We start from the raw sequence: 19270 nt of genomic DNA on the forward strand, positions 1-19270 counted from the left end.
ACAACTTAAACCCTGAGATGAGGCTTCTATGGGTTCCCTTTAATACACATAAATAGCTATTGCATTTTATCTAGTTCCCAGTGGAGTCTGGCTTGGTCCCTCTCGATTTTCAAAACCTTTAACTAGATTGCATTCAAATAGAAATTTTATCAGTTCGAAATAACATAATGAGATCGGCATGTAGAATTTAAGAAAACTTGAGATTTTTTGCTCAGAATTACACTCCTTGAATTTCATAGGAGATTTCATGAACTTAGTTGACAAAGCCCATGCCTTATGCACTCTGAGCCGTTTATTGGCAGACTTAAACTCTGGTTCGATTTTGACCATGTTCACTATTTGTCTCACTCATTCCTTTCTCTTAATGTTCCATCTCCCTGATTCTAGAATTCATTATTTTCGACAGTTGTCACTTAGAGACTACCCAAGTAATTGCTATATTTGGGGTCTTTACCAAGATATGATATCCTCACTACCTTGGAGTACTGGTGCCCATCACACGGCACCAAACTAGTCACCACATTCCTTAAAGAGGCTTCATTAATCGTGTAGTTCCTTCATTTGGTGGATCAACAAGAGCTCTACCATTTTTCATGGTCCTAAAAGACCTCCGCTTTCCACTATTCTCTAACGAGTTTTACTGGCCATTCATCCTTGAGCAGTCATTTCCTCCCACAAAGGCCTTTATCTGTCTATCTAATCTTTTGGTGGACCTTTTTGTCGACTTATGATCATGACTGCATCTTAGTAGAGCTCATTCCATGTTTGCTTAAACCATGTGGAATATACAGCTTCCCATTGACATATATTATGTATACATCATTACCTAAGAAACCTATTCTTCTTTTCATATTGATTGGGGTTGAGACGTTTCCTTGGCCCCATTCATTATCAACTTTGGTGAATTCTCTCACTATCCAGTGGTCCATGTTCCTCAGACCTTCCAAGCTTATTCATGCTTGTGACTTATCACCAAGTCACACTGTGAACTCTACTTCAATCTCTTGGCATCCCTCCTAATGTACGGGCTTTCTGATTGTGACCGTCATGTTTTACGTCTTAGAGGACTTCTCTGAGTTTACTGTCTAAATAGGCTTCCTCATGTTTACTGTCACAATGGACTACCTCGTGTTTACTGTCCTAGTGGACTATACTAGTTGCTATAGTCGAGCTATGATCTTACACATTAGACTTCTTTTGATGTGTAGTCCCGTAGGACCTTATAGCCATTATAGTGTCGCCCCATAGAACCTACTGACCGTCGTCATGGTGTTTTTCTATGGAACCCAATAAATGTCATCTCAATGTCATCCTAAAGAACATGTTTCAAATTTCATCTTGATGCTCAAACATCGAAGTGTCCCCTTCGCAAGGCCCGGAGCTTTGCACATCACGGTTTGCACTTAACACTACCATATGGCAGTATCTTAATGGAATTCCATTTTTCCTATTTTCCCGCCAATTCCTGCATTTCATCATTCCCAACCTTGATGCTCAAACATCATAGTGTCCTCTCCAAAAGGCCCAAAGCTTTGCACATCACGGTTTGCACTCAGCAACAACGTATAACGGTATCTAACAAAAATTCTCATTCCCAAGTCCTAACTTCATCTATCCTGTCAACACTTTTCACCACACTACACATACATTACTCAAACATATCATATAACTTATCATTAAACAAACATTACACTATATTATCTATCATTATCTACCATAAAATAATTAGCAGTCAACTAACAGAAGCTCATATAGTATTGTGCATACACACAACCTTTTTTTTTCAAGCATATACACACCATATCTTAGGAAACCTTAGCATATCATCAATATGATACATTCAAGTCACACAACATCATCTATCATCCAGAGGCAAGGTACAGAAACTCGCCTCATATTCTTATCCTTGTCAACTTAGCTTGACCGAATGCTAGAGCCTCTTTTGTCCTAGTAGCTAAGCATGACAACCATTTTTCAATTAAACTAATAGTGTTAAGCCCTTAAAATCTAGAATTCATCATTATACAGAAGCTTTTAAGAATTCTTACTTTACTTCTTTCTTCAATCGACAATAATAGAGAGGTAAAGAAGCTTACCAGTTCCTCAATTTCTCTATTATCAGGCTTTAATGCACACAACTGTTGCGTCATACAGAGCTTCCTTTAGCTAGATCCACCTTTTCTTCAAAGTGATTGAAGAAGATGATCTTGTGGAGAGAAAACTATGTAAACAGAATTAAGGAATTCTGTCTCCACACACTTATATATTCTCTTATGGCATGATCTTCACCGTTTGTCACAACTATTCATCCTTAATCATTTTTCTCCCACTATGGAACCAATCATTTTGCCCAAACCTAACCAGGATTGAGATCTAACTAATAGCAATTTGAACACTAAGATGCCTGAATTTTCCTAGTGGGGTCTGACGATTCACTAATCCTTTCAATTTAATCCTAGATTTCGGGTAAATAAGATACCCAAGTGTTACAACTCTCCTACCCTTAAAGAAAATTTTGTCCTCAAAATTTCATTTTTTACCTTAACTTAGGGCAACCTTCAATAGAAGTTTCCCTTTTTCCTTAATAGCTCGTTGCATATCTAGAGGCGGACTTCTCTACCATCTCCAATTATCACAATGCTGCCCCCAACACTTATAATTTCCATCCTAAACTTCTTTCACTCAACCTGTGGCTCTATCCTTTTTCTATAAAAGGCAGTTAACTACTCAAGGATTATTTCGTACTCATATTGGTGGATTTCTTATTTGCATCATGACCGCTGGCAGACATGCGAACGTTTGGACTGAAAATACTATAACAAAATAGATAAAAGATTAGATAGCGGTGTCTACAAGTATACCAGTCAAACTGTAATATAGATTAGTGTTACAATGAAACATTTTGAGAAGCATTTCAAGGATCGTACCCAAGGGAGGTTGAATAAACCCAAATTATCTCTCTACACTAATAAGTCTAAATATTACCGATTTAAAATTATATTACAAAAAATCAAAATAACATCAATTAATTGAATTAACCTAAAGATTATTTAAACTAAAAATCAACCAATTTAACAATCGAAATAAATCCAATAAAATAGATAAGAGATCAACTCACTTCAGTAATCCAAATTAACTTCAGAACTTAAGTTTTATCAAATTAGCTATTAATTAACTAGTTATTACCTCTCAGCCTCTAACTAATGAACTAATCAACCAATACAGGCTTACCTCTCGGCCTCACTTTCTTGACTGGGATAAATTACGATTTACTTGGTAAACCAATTAGCCCAAATTTCAAGCCTCGTTCATTCGTTAATTATTCACACATCCATTCATTAATCTCCCTAAGGAAATTAGCTACTCATGAATCTAAATACGATAATTCCTAAACTCATATTTAACATGTAAAACAACAAATTAAATACAAGTAAGGAGTATAGAAATAACTCTTGTTTTATATCAATTTGAGCTAGGAAGCGAAATCCCCTTTAACAATTGCGAAGATCACCTTAATTGCAATTGGGATCAACACCGAAATAATGAAAAACTAATATATTAAAGCCTTGGATCGAAATCGTATCCAAGTTAAAACAGTAACAAAAGTATAAAAAGGACTAAATTGAAAAGAAATAAAAACTAAACTAAAAACCTAAAAATACTCAAACGACTCACTTGGCCAAACCTCATTGAGTGAGATTTAACATCCTTATTTATAGAGTTTATGATCAAACCTAATTAGTGTTACTAAACAACCAAAAAATCTTATTAAGGTTTATTATATGGACTAAAATACCCTTAATTAAAATATCAGTACGTCACTCGATGTCACGACACTGCCTTTATTTTTTTGGTATTTTGGCTTTGAAGTTCGATGTTGCAACACCACTCCCTAGTGCCACGACGCTACAGTCATCCTTTGCCTTCTAAGCCCGAAATTAGTGTCCTAAATAATAAATAGAGTCATTAGATCATCCCTAGGCCCATAATGGCCCATTAGGGTATTGTATAGCTTAAAATTGCGTAAAAACGTTTATTTTGCATAATTTAAACACAAAGCAATAAATAAAAAATAAACTAAAAACATATAAAAACACTATAAAACAAGCTCGTTAAATGCAAGAAAGACCTTAATTTGCCACAACGAATTGTGGCAAATCAAACTCTCCCACACTTAATCCATTGCTTGTCTTCAAGCAATAAAATAAAAACATGCACACACAAGAAAATAAAAAAAAATTGTGCTTGAGCAAGTCATATACAAGGACTAGATCGGAGCTATGTATATAGAATAATACGAACGAATGTGTAAATCTAACACGATATACAATCGATTCTTGACCATCTCCGAACGTACCAACGTCTAGAGTGTGAAAATTATAACTAAAGATGTAATAATGAGAGGCGAGTACTTCGAGGATTGTACCCAAAAGAGGTGAGTACTAAATTAATGTTAACATAAATGCAAATAGAATTAATTAGTAATCTAAATAAATTATATTACGATTGAACATAAAAAGAGATTTTTAGGTTTTTATAAATAAAGAAATAAAAGTTTCATAAAAGAGTCAACTTGAGAAAACTAATATCTAAACTCAATAAAAATCTAAGCATGGGAGATTAGCTTACTTCGATGATCATAACTAATTCCTATTTCGAATTTCTATTCAATCAACTAGCCGTTATCTTAGTAGGATCTCTCGATCTTCCACAAAACTAATAAGTCAATAAGAACTACTTATCTCTCAACCTCACAATCTAAATCAGATAGATGCTAAGGTGTTCATGGATAGGCCATACCAAGTTTGGGTTAATTCCCACCTAAATGACTTCCTAGGGTCATTAAGCCTAGGTTTTAATTTCTTCCTCTCCTAAATAGTTGATTTGCAAAGAAAACCCTACATAACAATTAGTTAATAAAACCTCCACTCACTAACCCCCATAAGAGGATTAGTTCCTTATGGAATCCATAAACACAATAAAATTGATAAATAATATATGCATAAAGAATAGATCAAGAATAAGGTTTAAGATAATCTTAATTGTATTTGATTGATGAAAGCATAGAAATCCACAATAGTTTGATTGCGTCTACAAATCAAGTTCTCCGAATAACATGAATGGAAATAACTTCAAAAGAAATGTAAACCCTAAAAGAAAGAAAAATTGAAAACTAAATTATAGGGAAAATTGAAAAACTAAAAATTTTCCTTTAACAAGTGCTAAATGAGCCTATTTATAGAGTTAGCGTTAGTCATCATCCTTAACCCTAACTTTGCTGACATTTCCTTGTTAATTTTCATTTGCAGACCAAAATGCCCCTCGCTCGTAATTCTTCCCGTACAAGGCCGATGTCGTGACATCCTAGTGCTTGTGTCGCGAAACTGAAGGTAGTATGCATGATTTAGGTTTGGATTTAGGAGTGTGTCACGACATCCTATGGTTGTGTTGCGACACCAAAGACAGTCTTGCAATTCTTGTATTCTGCTCCCTATGTTACGACATTCAACTTCCCATGCTGCAATGAGTTTCTATGCCTTTGAATTATATCATGCTTACTTACTAAGTACGTTAGGTCACTTTTAGGCCCCATTCGGCCCCTAATGTCATAAAAGAATCATTTTACACTTATTATTGAATTCATCTAAAATATAAAAACTTCACTGAAACATAATAAAAATGCTTGTATTCAAGCTTCTTAAGTATGAAAACTAGTTTAATTTAATACATTGAATTACGATAAATCAATGACGCGTCTACTAAGTATATGTTAAAGCTATAAAAGGTTAAAATATCTTTAAGACCATGCCATATATGAGTTATCGCCATAGGTATAGTAGCCAAGCTTGATTGAAAGATGTGCAAGATGGGTTCTGTAGCATAATTGCTTGAGACTTAGCTAAATGGATTGGCCGGTTAAAAAGCATCGGCACTGGATTTTCTTTTATATTTTCTTCAATTTTTATAGGTCATTAAAGGGACAACTTATGTATGTATTTGACACTTGTCAAGATCCACTAAGAGGTATTAGGTATATATATATGGTAAGAAGGGAAACGTTTAGATGGTTTTTCTTCTTTTCGTTCTACACTTTAGTTTTCTTAAGATTAAATATTCTTTTCTTCTTCGTTAAACTGGAAGCTAAGGTTTATGGGGTCATCGGTGGATGTTTTAACCTTCTGGTAAATATGGTATCTCGTTATGTTAGGATTTTGAATGAGTAAGGATGTTAAGAAGTAGATAAACAGTAAGATATGAATAAGAGGCCCTGTATAGAGGGCGTCTGTAATTGAGATGATAGTAAATTGGTTGTAAATGGATTTTTAATGGTTATTCCATGTTCTTTTAAGCAGTTGCTGCTACTGATTTAGGAAGGACGATTGGGTTTGGAACTCTAAGATACAGTATAAATGAGTTTCAAGTGAGTCTTTATCCCGACTCATGTACGATAATTTACAAAGGGACTTCATATATTGATGTCATCACAAGTAACTGGTATGTGTAAGTGTGTGAGCAGTATCGTAATGTTGTTGTGTGTTGATCACCTTCGGACGAACCAACGTCTAGAGTGTGAATAATGCAATTAAAAATATAGATTTGAGGCAATGTCCGTAAGTATACGGGTCAGGTTGTAATATAGTTTTTACAAAGGAATATGTGAGTATTCTGAGGATCGTACCCAAGGAAGGCGAGTACTAAATTAAAGTTAACCTAAACAAAAATAGAACTAATTAGTAGTCTGAATAATTATATTACAACAAAATATAAAGGAAATATTTTTAGGTTTTTATAAACAAAGAAATAAAAATTGCAGAAATAAAAAGGGACTTCGGAAAACTAATTTCTAGACTTAATCAATTGTAGACATGGGTGATTAGCTCGTATTGGTGATCATAACTAATTCCTATTTTGGGTTTCTATTCAATCAACTAGTCTCTACCGTAGTTGGATCTCTCGATCTTCCACTAAACTAACAAGTCAACAAGAATTACTTATCTCTCGACCTCACAATCTAGACTGATTTGGGGCTAAGGTGTTCACAGATGGGTCATACCAATTTTGGGTTAATTCCCACCGAAATGACTTCCTAGAGTCGTCAAGCATAAGGTTTAAGTTCTTCCTCTCCTAAACAGCTGATCCGCTAATAAAATCCTACATAACAATTAGTAAATCACACCTCCACTCACTAATCCCCATAAGAGGATTATTTCCTCGTGGAATCCATAAACACAATAAACTTGATAATAAAAATATGCATAAAGAATAAATTAAGAATAAAGTTTAGAGAATCTTGATTGTATTTGAACGATGAAGTGCTAAAATCCACTAGCATTTGATCACGTTTACAAATCAAGTCTCCTGAAGAACACAAATAAAAAAAAACTGAAAAGAAATCTAAAACCTAAAGGAACAGAAAACAGAAAACTAAATTATAAAGAAAAACTTAAAATATGAAAAGTTGTCCCTAAACAAGTGCTAAATAAGCATATTTATAGAATTAAGGTACTAGTCGTCCTCAACCTTTTGCTTAGCTGACGTTCTTGTGTTTAATTTCCATTGTGCTAACTAAAATGCCACAAACTCGTAATTAGTCTCATACAAGGCTGGTGTTGCGAAACCGTAGTGTTTGTAGCGCAACATCAAAGGCAATATGCATAGTTCAGGGGTAACTTAAGGGGTGTGTCGCGACATCCCATAACTGTGTCGCAACACCTAAGGTAGACTTGGAATTCTTGTATTATGCTTATTATGTTGTAACGTAAAACTCCCCGTGTTGCAACAAAATGACGCCTTTTGGCCTCATTCAGCCCCTAAGGTCAATAAAAGACTCACATTTTTTATTAAATTTAAATTAAACTAAGAAAACATAACTAAAACATATTAAAATTACTCATATTCAAGTTGTTTAAGTATGAAAACTAGTTTAATCTGTTACACCAAATTATGATAGATCAAACTCTACCATACTTAAGTTATTGTGTAATGAACCGAAAGTTATGGTATCGGAAATTGAGTCTTGAGTACTGTTTCCGTGAAATTTATTCATGAATATTTATTAGAAATATTTATGAATTATAGTTGAATGGTTATTTAGTGTTTAATTAAGTGAAGTAGCTTGAATTTAGTTTAAAGGATTAAATTGCATAAGGAATAAAAGTTTAATTATAGATTAAAGAAGTAAAAGGGACTAATCTAGCAATTAGACCCTAAGTGCCATGTGTGTGAATGTATGATATAACATGTGTAATAGTTGGTATATATGTGTAATAGCTATAAGATATTTTATGTTATAGCTATTACACATGTTAATTTTATATTTATTATAGGTTAATAATAACATAATATAGTATAATGAATAAAGAATAATAAGTAAAGAAACATAGAAAGAGTTACAGAGAGCAAACGTGAGAAAGAAAGAAAGAAAGAAAGAAAGAAATAGAAAAGGGAAATTTGAGGATTAAGGCCCTTAAGCTTGATTGGTAAGTTGTTTTAGCTTATTTTCTTATGATTTTTATGTTTATGGATGCCTAATTCAAAGTTCTACATGTATGAGGTTAAAATAAAGAAAAATAGAAAATTTTTAGATATTGATTTAGTTGAATAAATTGAGGTTTTATGGGTTAAATTGATTGGTATCAGAGCTAATTAGGTTTAGTCAGTTCTAGGACTAAATCGAATGTCAATGTGAATCTAGAGATACATGCCATTACTGAGTCAAATTGAGTTGGGATTGGATGCTGATATGTTTGTTGAATATTTTTGTTTTATAGCATTAAGAATGTCTGATAAAAGCATTGAGGATACTGATCAAGAGATGTATAGTGAAGATGATGAACCGTATAATGTGAATGAATCGGAGTCTGCAACTCCAAGTGTGAATCCAGTGGGAAATCAACCGAATGTTGGAAGTGATAATACTGAAGTCTTTAGAATAATCGCCGATGCCCTTCAAAAAATGGTAGGAACTATGCTTGCTACGTCCTCTATCCCTACTACCCGAAGAGCTCCAATTAAAGAATTGAGAAAATATGGAGCTACAGAATTTTTGGGTGCAGAGGGAATTGATTCGACTACTGCTGAAAATTGGTTAAAGACTACAAAGAGAGTTCTGAAGCAACTTGAATGTACACCACAAGAAAGCTTAGTGTGTGTTGTCTCATTACTGCAAGAGGAAGCTTTAGTATGGTGGGAATCAGTGATTCAGAATGTACTTGAGGAACAGATAAGTTGGGACTTCTTCCAAAAAGAGTTTCAAAATAAGTATTTGGGAGAAATGTACATAGAGGACAAAAGACAAGAGTTCTTAACACTGAAACAAGGTGAGATGCTCATAGTGGATTATGAACGAGAATTTCTGAGATTGAGCAGATATGCCACTGAGTTTGTACCGACTAAAGCTGACCGATGTAAAAGATTTTTAAGAGGATTACGTGATGAATTTAGACTACAGTTGATGCCTCTTAGAATCACTGAGTTTGCAGATTTAATGGAAAGAGCTAAGATGATTGAACAAATTCTCGGAAGGGATAAAAAGTCTGAAGTTGCTCGTTCGACTGAAAAATGTCCCGGAATGGTTAGTTCAAGTCCACAGCTTAAGCGGTCAAAGGAATCACGAGCTAATTGGAGATTTAGTTCTCGATCGGAAAGGAGTGATCATGGTCGGAAAAGACAGACTATTGTGTCTACTGGCAGTATCCGAAGTCCAGTTTAGAATACTGAAATTCTAATATGTGAGCATTGTGGAAACCGACACAAAGAGGAGTGTAGAAAGTTAACTGGAGGTTGTTTCCGTTGTGGAGCTACCGATCATTTTATTAAAGATTGCCCAAAGATATCTGGAACAACACCGACAGTAGTGCAAAGATCTGAATTTGCTTCCAGAGGCCGGGGATCAGGCCGAAGTAGTTCGTTTGCTAGAGGTGGTACTAGAAGAACTAGTGAGAGTGCTACACAACAATCTGAAGCTAGAGCTCCAGCTCGAGCGTATGTTGTGAGGACTCGAGAAGAGAAAGATGCTCACGATGTGGTGACAGGTATATTCTTATTGAATTCAACACCCGTTTATGCTTTAATAGACCCTGGGTCATCACATTCATATGTTAATACGAAAGTAGTTGAGACAAAAAATTAGAGTTTGAATTGTCTAAAGTTATGATAGAAGTGTCTAGTTCACTGGGACAAACTACTTTAGTGAACCATATATGTCGAAGATGTTCGTTAATGATTCAAGATAGAATATTCCCTGTTGATCTGTTGATTATGCCATTTGGCGACTTTGATGTTATTTTGGGAATGGACTGGTTATCAGAACATGGAGTGATTTTAGACTGTTATAAGAAGAAGTTTATTGTTCAGAATGAAAGTGAAGATAGAATTGAAGTAAATGGTATTCGGACTAGTGGATCAATTCATATTGTTTCGGCCATTAAAGCTAGCAAGCTTCTTCATCGAGGTTGTAATGCTTTCTTAGCATATGTGATTAATTCGGATTCAGTTGAAAGTCAGTGTAGTAAAATTCGGACTGTCTGTGAATTTTCTGATGTATTCCCTGAGAAATTACCTGGATTACCCCCTGATCGAGAGGTAGAATTTGTGATTGAAGTCTACCCAGGTACAGATTCGGTATCGATACCTCCGTACCGTATGGCACCTACTGAGCTAAAGGAATTAAAAGTACAGTTGCAAGACTTATTGGACAGAGGTTTTATACGACCTAGTACATCACCATGGGGAGCTCCAATGTTATTTGTTAAGAAGAAAGATGGGTCGTTGCGGTTGTGCATTGATTATCGACAACTCAACAAATTGACTGTCAAGAACAAGTATCCACTTCGCCGAATAGATGATTTGTTTGATCAACTGAAAGGAGCTTCCGTATTTTCAAAGATTGATCTAAGGTCGGGATACTATCAGTTGAAAGTAAAAGAGTGCGACATATTGAAGACGGCATTCCATACGAGGTATGGGCATTATGAATTTTTAGTGATGCCATTTGGACTGACAAATGCCCCTGCTGCTTTTATGGATCTTATGAATCGGATTTTTCAGCCATACTTGGATCAGTTCGTAGTAGTTTTTATCGATGATATTTTGGTGTATTCCAAGTCAGAAAAAGATCATGAGCAACATCTCCAGATTGTTTTGCAAATACTACGAGAAAAGTAATTGTACGGAAAATTGAGCAAGTGTGAATTCTGGTTATCAGAAGTTGTGTTTCTTGGTCATGTCGTATCAGCGGATGGAATTAGAGTGGATCCAAATAAGATTGAAGCAGTTATTCAGTGGAAAGTTCCTAAGAATGTATCAGAGGTACGAAGTTTTCTTGGATTGGCTGGTTACTATCGAAGATTCATCAACGGATTTTCAAAGATAGCCTTACCGATGACCAAGCTACTACAGAAGAATATTCCATTTGTTTGGAATGAGCAATGTCAGAAAAGTTTTGAAGCATTGAAATGAATGTTAACAGAGGCACCGGTATTGACTTTACCAGAATCAGAAAGAGATTTTGTAGTGTACAGTGATGCTTCATTGAGTGGACTGGGATGTGTACTGATGCAGAACGGGAAAGTCATTGCTTATGCTTCACGGAAACTGAAACCGCATGAACGCAACTATCCAACTCATGATTTAGAATTAGCAGCTGTAATTTTTGCCTTAAAGATTTGGAGGCACTATCTTTATGGTGAAAAGTGCTATGTTTATACGGATCATAAAAGTTTGAAGTATCTGCTTTCGCAAAAAGAATTGAATCTGAGACAAAGGCGTTGGATAGAGCTTCTAAAAGACTATGATTGTGTCATAGACTATCATCCAGGGAAGGCTAATGTAGTAGCCGACGCACTAAGTAGAAAAGCTGCGATTGAATTACGAGCAATGTTTGCACAACTTAGTATCACTGAAGATGGAAGCCTTTTGACTGAATTAAGAATAAAGCCAGTAATGTTTGATCGAATCAGATCAGCACAGTTAGAAGATGATAAGTTGTTAAAGAAAAGGGAGATGATTCGGAATGGTACAACAGAAAATTTTAGCATTGATGGAAATGGCTGTCTAAGATTTCAAAATCGACTTTGCATTCCGAATAATTCTGAGTTGAAAGAGTTAATTCTTCGAGAAGCTCATAATAGTCCATTTGCATTTCATCCTGGAGGTATGAAAATGTATCGTGATTTGCGTGAATTGTATTGGTGGTCGGAAATGAAAAAGGATATAACTGAATATGTGGCAAAGTGTTTGACTTGTCAACGAGTGAAGACAGAACATCAAGTTCCATCAGGATTACTTCAACCCATCAATATCCCTGAATGGAAATGGGACCGAATAACGATGGACTTTGTGACGGGATTACCGATGTCTACAAGTAAAAAGAATGCTATTTGGGTAATAGTTGATCGACTTACGAAGTCAGCTCATTTCTTAGCTGTGAGAACCAATTGGTCGTTAAAGAAACTTGCTGAGGTTTATGTTCGGGAAATCATTAGATTACATGGTATTCCAAAATCAATAATTTCTGACAGAGATCCAAGGTTTACGTCAAGGTTTTGGAAGCAATTACATGAATCTTTCGGTACTCGACTTCATTTTAGTACAGCTTTTCATCCACAGACTGATGGTCAATCTGAACGGGTAATACAAATTTTAGAAGATATGCTTTGAGCCTGTATGATTGATTTTGAGTCTAACTGGGAATATTATTTGTCATTAGCCGAATTTGTGTATAATAATAGTTTCCAGTCAAGTATACAGATGGCACCGTATGAGGCTTTGTATGGGCAAAGATGCCGATCACCCGTATGTTGGACAGAACTGAATGAGAAGAAGATGATTGGACCTGAATTGGTTCAAGAAACAGAAAGTACAGTTAAGAAAATTCGGGAAAGATTGAAAACTGCTTTTGATAGACAGAAATCGTATGCATATTTGAAACGACGGGATATTGAATACTCAGTCGGGGATAAAGTATTTTTAAAGGTTTCACCTTGGAAGAAAATTCTAAGATTTGGTCAAAAAGGAAAATTAAGTCCTCGTTTTATTGGGCCTTACGAAGTTATTGAGAGAATTGGACCAGTAGCGTATCGATTGGCCTTACCTCCTGAACTACAGAAAATGCACGATGTCTTCTATGTTTCTATGCTAAGAAGATATCGATCAGATCCTTCACATGTTATTACTACCGAGAATGTAGAGATTCGACCTGACTTATCGTATGAAGAAGAACCAGTTGAGATACTAGCACGAGAGGTAAAAGAATTACGTAATAAACGTATTCCTTTAGTAAAAGTGCTATGGCGAAGTCACAGTGTTGAAGAAGCTACATGGGAACCAGAAGAAACGATGAGATCTCAATACCCCCATCTCTTTTCAGGTAAATTTCGAGGACGAAATTTATTAAGGGGGAGAGAATTGTAATGAACCGAAAGTTACGGTATCTACTTACTAATTTTTTTCTAGAATTTTTGGTCAGGCCAATTAGTACAGTTTATTAGAAAAAGTCTCTCCTGTTTCAGGGAAAATTTACGGAATTGGATTTTAAGTTTCGTAACTCGAGATATGATTTTTTTAGCGACCGTGACGCAGATGGATAGTTTACTACGAAAACTGTTTAAGTGCTAAGATAAGTTTTGTAATGTCTCCTGCTTGACTCCGGCAACGGTCTCGGGTAGGGGGACGTTACATATTGGTTGTCCTAAAGCAAGGTAAAATAAAAACAAAAAGTAAAAGACGACCCTTGAGCAAATATGGTATAAAGATCAATTTTGAAGTACATAACTAGGCATTTTCATATTTACACATAATCCTGGCATGATATATAAACGACTTACCAGTTTCAATATCAAATACCTAAGTTTAATGTATCACAAAGTATATAGGCATTAAGGTTTTCAAATATATGCATCCATCAACAAATCGTTTAGGTAATTTGATTATCCTGGCAAAATACAAACAGCCGTTAATGCAATTACTTAATATTATATCAATTCATAAATAAGTTTACCTATGTAACATGGGATTTTTTGGCTTGTAATGTTCTTAGGCTTAGGACATGTATGGAATTCAAGAACAGGAAACATCAAAATGGTTTCAAGCATGAAATAGTTTAGGCCATCATATTGTTCCCTATTATTCCCCCTTAGTAACCCTTGCCCTCTTACCACCTTATTTCTCCTTCTCTCACCTTCATTAGTTCTCCGCATAGGAAGTCACAACATAATACATCAACTACAGTTAGCTCACGAGTATTTGTGTACTATTGGCTGAGGTTTCTATTTTCGTGAGTTTGTTAAAATTTTCGTTTTTACACATCTCACTCATAATGCTTTTGATTTTTTTCATGTACATTTTCTACTCGCTTTTCTTGTTTTCTTTCTGAGTTTTTCTTTTATTTTACATATATTAGCTAACCTATAATCACTATATCACACTACTTCTTCCTATTTCACTCTATTTTTACAAAATCCACCATAATGTATCTACTTAACCCTCAATACATATGGCTAGGCATCTATGTTCGTGCAATTTGGGACCAAAGAAAAAGGGTAAGTACAAATTAATGCTTTTGGCTCGGGTTTTACATGAAGGTTAGTCAAAAAGAGTTTTTTTGGCTTAAAATAAGTACTAAGGATTGATAAATAGGGTGAGCTTTTTGGCTCAGGTATTTACCAAACCATGCCTTAGGTCATCCCTTAGTATCTCAATCTTCACACATTTAATCAATCAAACAATCATAACTCCAACTATTTATCATAGGCCAGCATGTGTAACAATTAGAAATCGTCTGATACAAAGGCCTTCTAATTACCAATGAGCACACGGTTGTGTCACTTACCCGTGTGTGACACACAGTCATGTGTTAGCCTATGTATGCAAAAATATGCCTTTTAATGCAAGCTACCCAAACCAATCTATCAAATAAGCCATGCATATACAACTAACAACTTTTGGACCTGTTTAAAATATGCAATATCATACCAAAGCATATCACAAATCAATATCCTTAACATCTAACCAATGTGCCTCAATGGCACCATCACACAACATGAATAAACTCAAATGATAAAATCTATCTTATGCCATTTTATATTATAACCAAATACATATGCCCTATATGCAATCAAAACACCAAATTATAACCTCCTATAATTGACCATATTTCTATAAGTAACAATATATATGTTTGGCACCAAAACAATTCCTTGTATCTTGCTTATATCATCCAAATTACTATGCCTTATATTTTACCAAAACATCACCTATTTGAAAATCTCATGGAACATTAAAACATACCATTAACTCATATGGTTCCACCATATTCCATACTAAATTACCATAACAATATCCACATATAAGTTTGGTCAACCATATTCAAAATTTGTCATTCAAAATTTAGCTTCCAACAAAAACATAAATATACAATTCAAATCCTATTTACATGCCACATAACCGAGTTGAACAATTAAAAGTTTACTGAGACTAAAACTGGATAGTGTGAGCTCCGAGTTGATCCAATCTTCACATTCTGTAAAAGACAACTACAAGACAGGAAAACATAACAGGGTAAGCATTATATATGCTTAGCAAGCTCATAAATGTTCAAACAGTAACTTACCTATTTCATAATTATATCTATCAAAGTAACAAGTTTAACTAAGTTTCCTGTCACAACATATCACAACCATCAGGTGAGTATTTCATAAATAGTCATATAATCCATCAATTCATTCATACCATTCAATTTAATATCGTTTCATTAGAACTATCAAATGAAATATGCCATTTGCTCAGTCAAACATATAAACACATATAACTATATGAACACATTCATTTCCAGTCACTAAACTGATTTGGTCAATACATTTCCTTCTAAAAACCATTAGCCCGATGAACTATAATAACATATAAGAATATGCGGATAACTAAACCACACCAGTAGGCACCGAAGTGCTTTAACAGTAGGCACCGAAGTGCAAATCAGTAAGTACCGAAGTGCAGAGCAGTAGGCACTGTAGTACAAATAATGTACAAGCATGCAAATAAACCTATTGGTATGCCAATATATCCTATCCTATGTTCATCCGGGATTAATACACATAATAGAACTATTCTTTACAATTCAATCATTTATCACTTCTGTACCAATTGCATATAACCCCAAAGTATACTAAATAAACATAAAATATTTAATTCAAGAACAAAAATCACATTTAGGTGTAAAAATATATCCCATGAACTTACTAGGTACAAACAACAATAGCAGAAGCGTCAGGGACTAATTTTTAATTTTCTCTTTTCCTCAATTATCTATCGGTCGATTCAATTTTTGATCTATACAATAATTTATTTCAAATTACCAGTATCAATTACCTAAATCATCTTATTCAATGTATATGACAACTAAATTTTAATTTTTACAATTTCCCTAAAATTTTACATTTTATTTAATTTAGTCCCTAAAACCGAAACTATCATATCTTTCACATTTAAGCTTTGTTTTTAATTTGTTTTCAATTACATCCTTCTATAACCCTCTAGAAAAAATAATTATAGAAATCATATATCAAATTTGACATATTTACATTCTCGTCCTTATTCTCAAATCTAACAAAATTTACTTTACAAATTAGTCTTGTATCACATTTAAGCTTTCAATCAAACCATTTAACACCAAAAGCTTCAAAAATCATCCATGGAAACATTTCAAAACTTTAACAGTTTTACGAAATAGTCCCTAGGCTAGCTATATTAAGTTACAAAGATATCAAAAACATAAAATTTACGAAAAATGGACTTAAATTAGACTTACATGCAAGAACAAAAGCTTGGTCAAATCTTAAGCTTCAACACTGGTTTCATTCAATGTAGGGGACGGTAGGGAAGAAAAGAAAAAGATGAAGATGGTGGCCACTTAGTTGTTTTTATGTTTTAACAATTTTTAATTATAATGTAATATTATAATTAACATAATTTTTCATTTAAAACCATATACTAACCATCCACTATAATAGATTATGGCATAATTTCCTTTTAAATCATTAAACATTTACCCTTTAAACCCTTCTAACTAATAAAAATCAATAGCGATTGGCTTTTTTGGTTTTTACAATTTAATCCTTGTACCACAATTAACTATTCAATCAACAAAATTACCAGACCAAAATTTAATATAACTATATAATAGACTAATAAATATTAATAAACAATTTACTAACTCGATCATCGAAAAATGGAGTTTCAAAACCACCATTTTCGATACCATTAAAAACGGGCTATTATGTATTTTGGCTTGGTTGCAATTGGTATGTTGTTAAATTGGCTGTATGGAAATAGTGTGTATGATTCCACATCACCCAAACTTGTACCAGGTTGATTTTTGTGGAAACAATATGTCACGTCACAACGACGAAACCTCAACGTCGCGAAGAGGAGCAACTCAGGATTCACATCGCAAAGATGTGTACTTGAAGTCATGACGAGCCTAAGTCAGAGAGTTGCGTCGCGACGAGTAACCCCCAATGTCGCGACGTCAACCCAAACTTTTGAAATATTTACAGTTTGGTCCTATTTTGATCCGGGGTTAGCAAAAGAGCTTTCGTAAGCTTATATGAGACCCGAAAACGATTATGTACCGTTTTATACATGTGTTATATATTTGAATCTTTAATGGTTTTAAATCGAATGTAATTTGATATTAGTTACTCTGACAACAAATATGACAACAAAATGTGACAATCCCAATTAGATAAGTTGATTTTGAACAAATTAATTTAATTATATTTTATACCATTTGAATTTATTTTTTAATTAATGTCATTTTTATTTGGGTTGAAATTAAAAAAGAATAAAATATAACATGTTAAAAATAGTTTTAATATTCAAAAAAAAAATTAGTGTTTTAAAATTACATATAAAAATTAATAGTTAACTTGACAATTTTAATACATTAAAGTCATTATTATTTTTATATATTATCATTATACACGTACGAGTTAAATCAAATTTTAATATCAATTCTAATATCTATTCTTAAAATACTTTTTATTTTTTGAAATTTAACTTTTAGGATATTTATGTAAATTTTCAAGATAAAATTGTACACTTACCTTTATTCAAACTAAAAAAAAGTTTCATTTTCATTATAATGTAAATTATTCAATTTAGTCAGTAAGTAGTATCTTATTGTTTTAAATTATTTTTTATTTAAACTAAAGTAATTCTCTTATTAGATGACAAAATCACAAAAACACAAAAATGATGTATACACGAAAAATGCAGAGTATAAAGAGGTGTTACAGTAAGAAAAGCACACATGGATAATTTATTTTATAACTGAAAATAAAATTGTTATTTAATACATTGATAATATCATTAATTTATTTACATTGATTTTGTAGTGATCAAAAAATAAAGATGAAATAATAAAAAAATATTTATTTGCTGTTAGATTTGATCATGCTCGGCCTGAAGGCCTGTCTGAAAAAGCAAGAGGGTTTGGACAAAAATATAAGCTCAAAAAATAAGTTTAGACAAAAAAGGCCGGTTTAAAAAATAGATCGAGCATTGAGTAAGCCTTTTTTTGCTCGGGCTCGGCCCAAATTTGAAAAAAAAACTATTACTGTTTTGCTATTATTTTTCCACTATTTTGCTATTATTTTTGAAAGTTTGAAAATTTGAAAAATTTTGTTGGGAAACATTTATTTTTATGTTTTTAGTCTATTTGGTGGATTATATTTTTTAAATTTATTTATATATATATAAAATGATATAAAAAAATCAACATAGGTAAGCCAGGCCGGGCTCAGGTTTTAACTTTTTTATTTAGATCGAGCTTAGACAAAATTTTAACCCCATTTTTCGATCCAAGCCCAAGCCTATCAAACAGACTTGAAATTTTGTTATGGTCCGGCCCAGCCTATAATCACCTCTATCTGCAGTATCTCCATCTTTTAAACATCACATAGATATATATTTTTAATATTGTAAAATTACTTAATTATTATTTGAAATTATTTTATTGTTAATATTATTGAATTTTTCATTTTTAATAATGGTTACATATGTTAATTATATGAAATAAAAATATTTTAATAAATAAATAAAAAATGCGATACTCACCTATAACACACGAAATATTAAAAATTAATATAATATAAAATCACGATTTGTGGAGAAATTTTTGAACTATCCAATATAACCTCTGTTGTTCATTATGTTAATATACTAACTTTGTCATTTTAAGTAAATTTTTTATTATTTATAAGATTTATCATAA

Source organism: Gossypium hirsutum, chromosome A13 (genome assembly GCF_007990345.1).
Source record: "Gossypium hirsutum isolate 1008001.06 chromosome A13, Gossypium_hirsutum_v2.1, whole genome shotgun sequence".
NCBI lineage: Eukaryota > Viridiplantae > Streptophyta > Magnoliopsida > Malvales > Malvaceae > Gossypium > Gossypium hirsutum.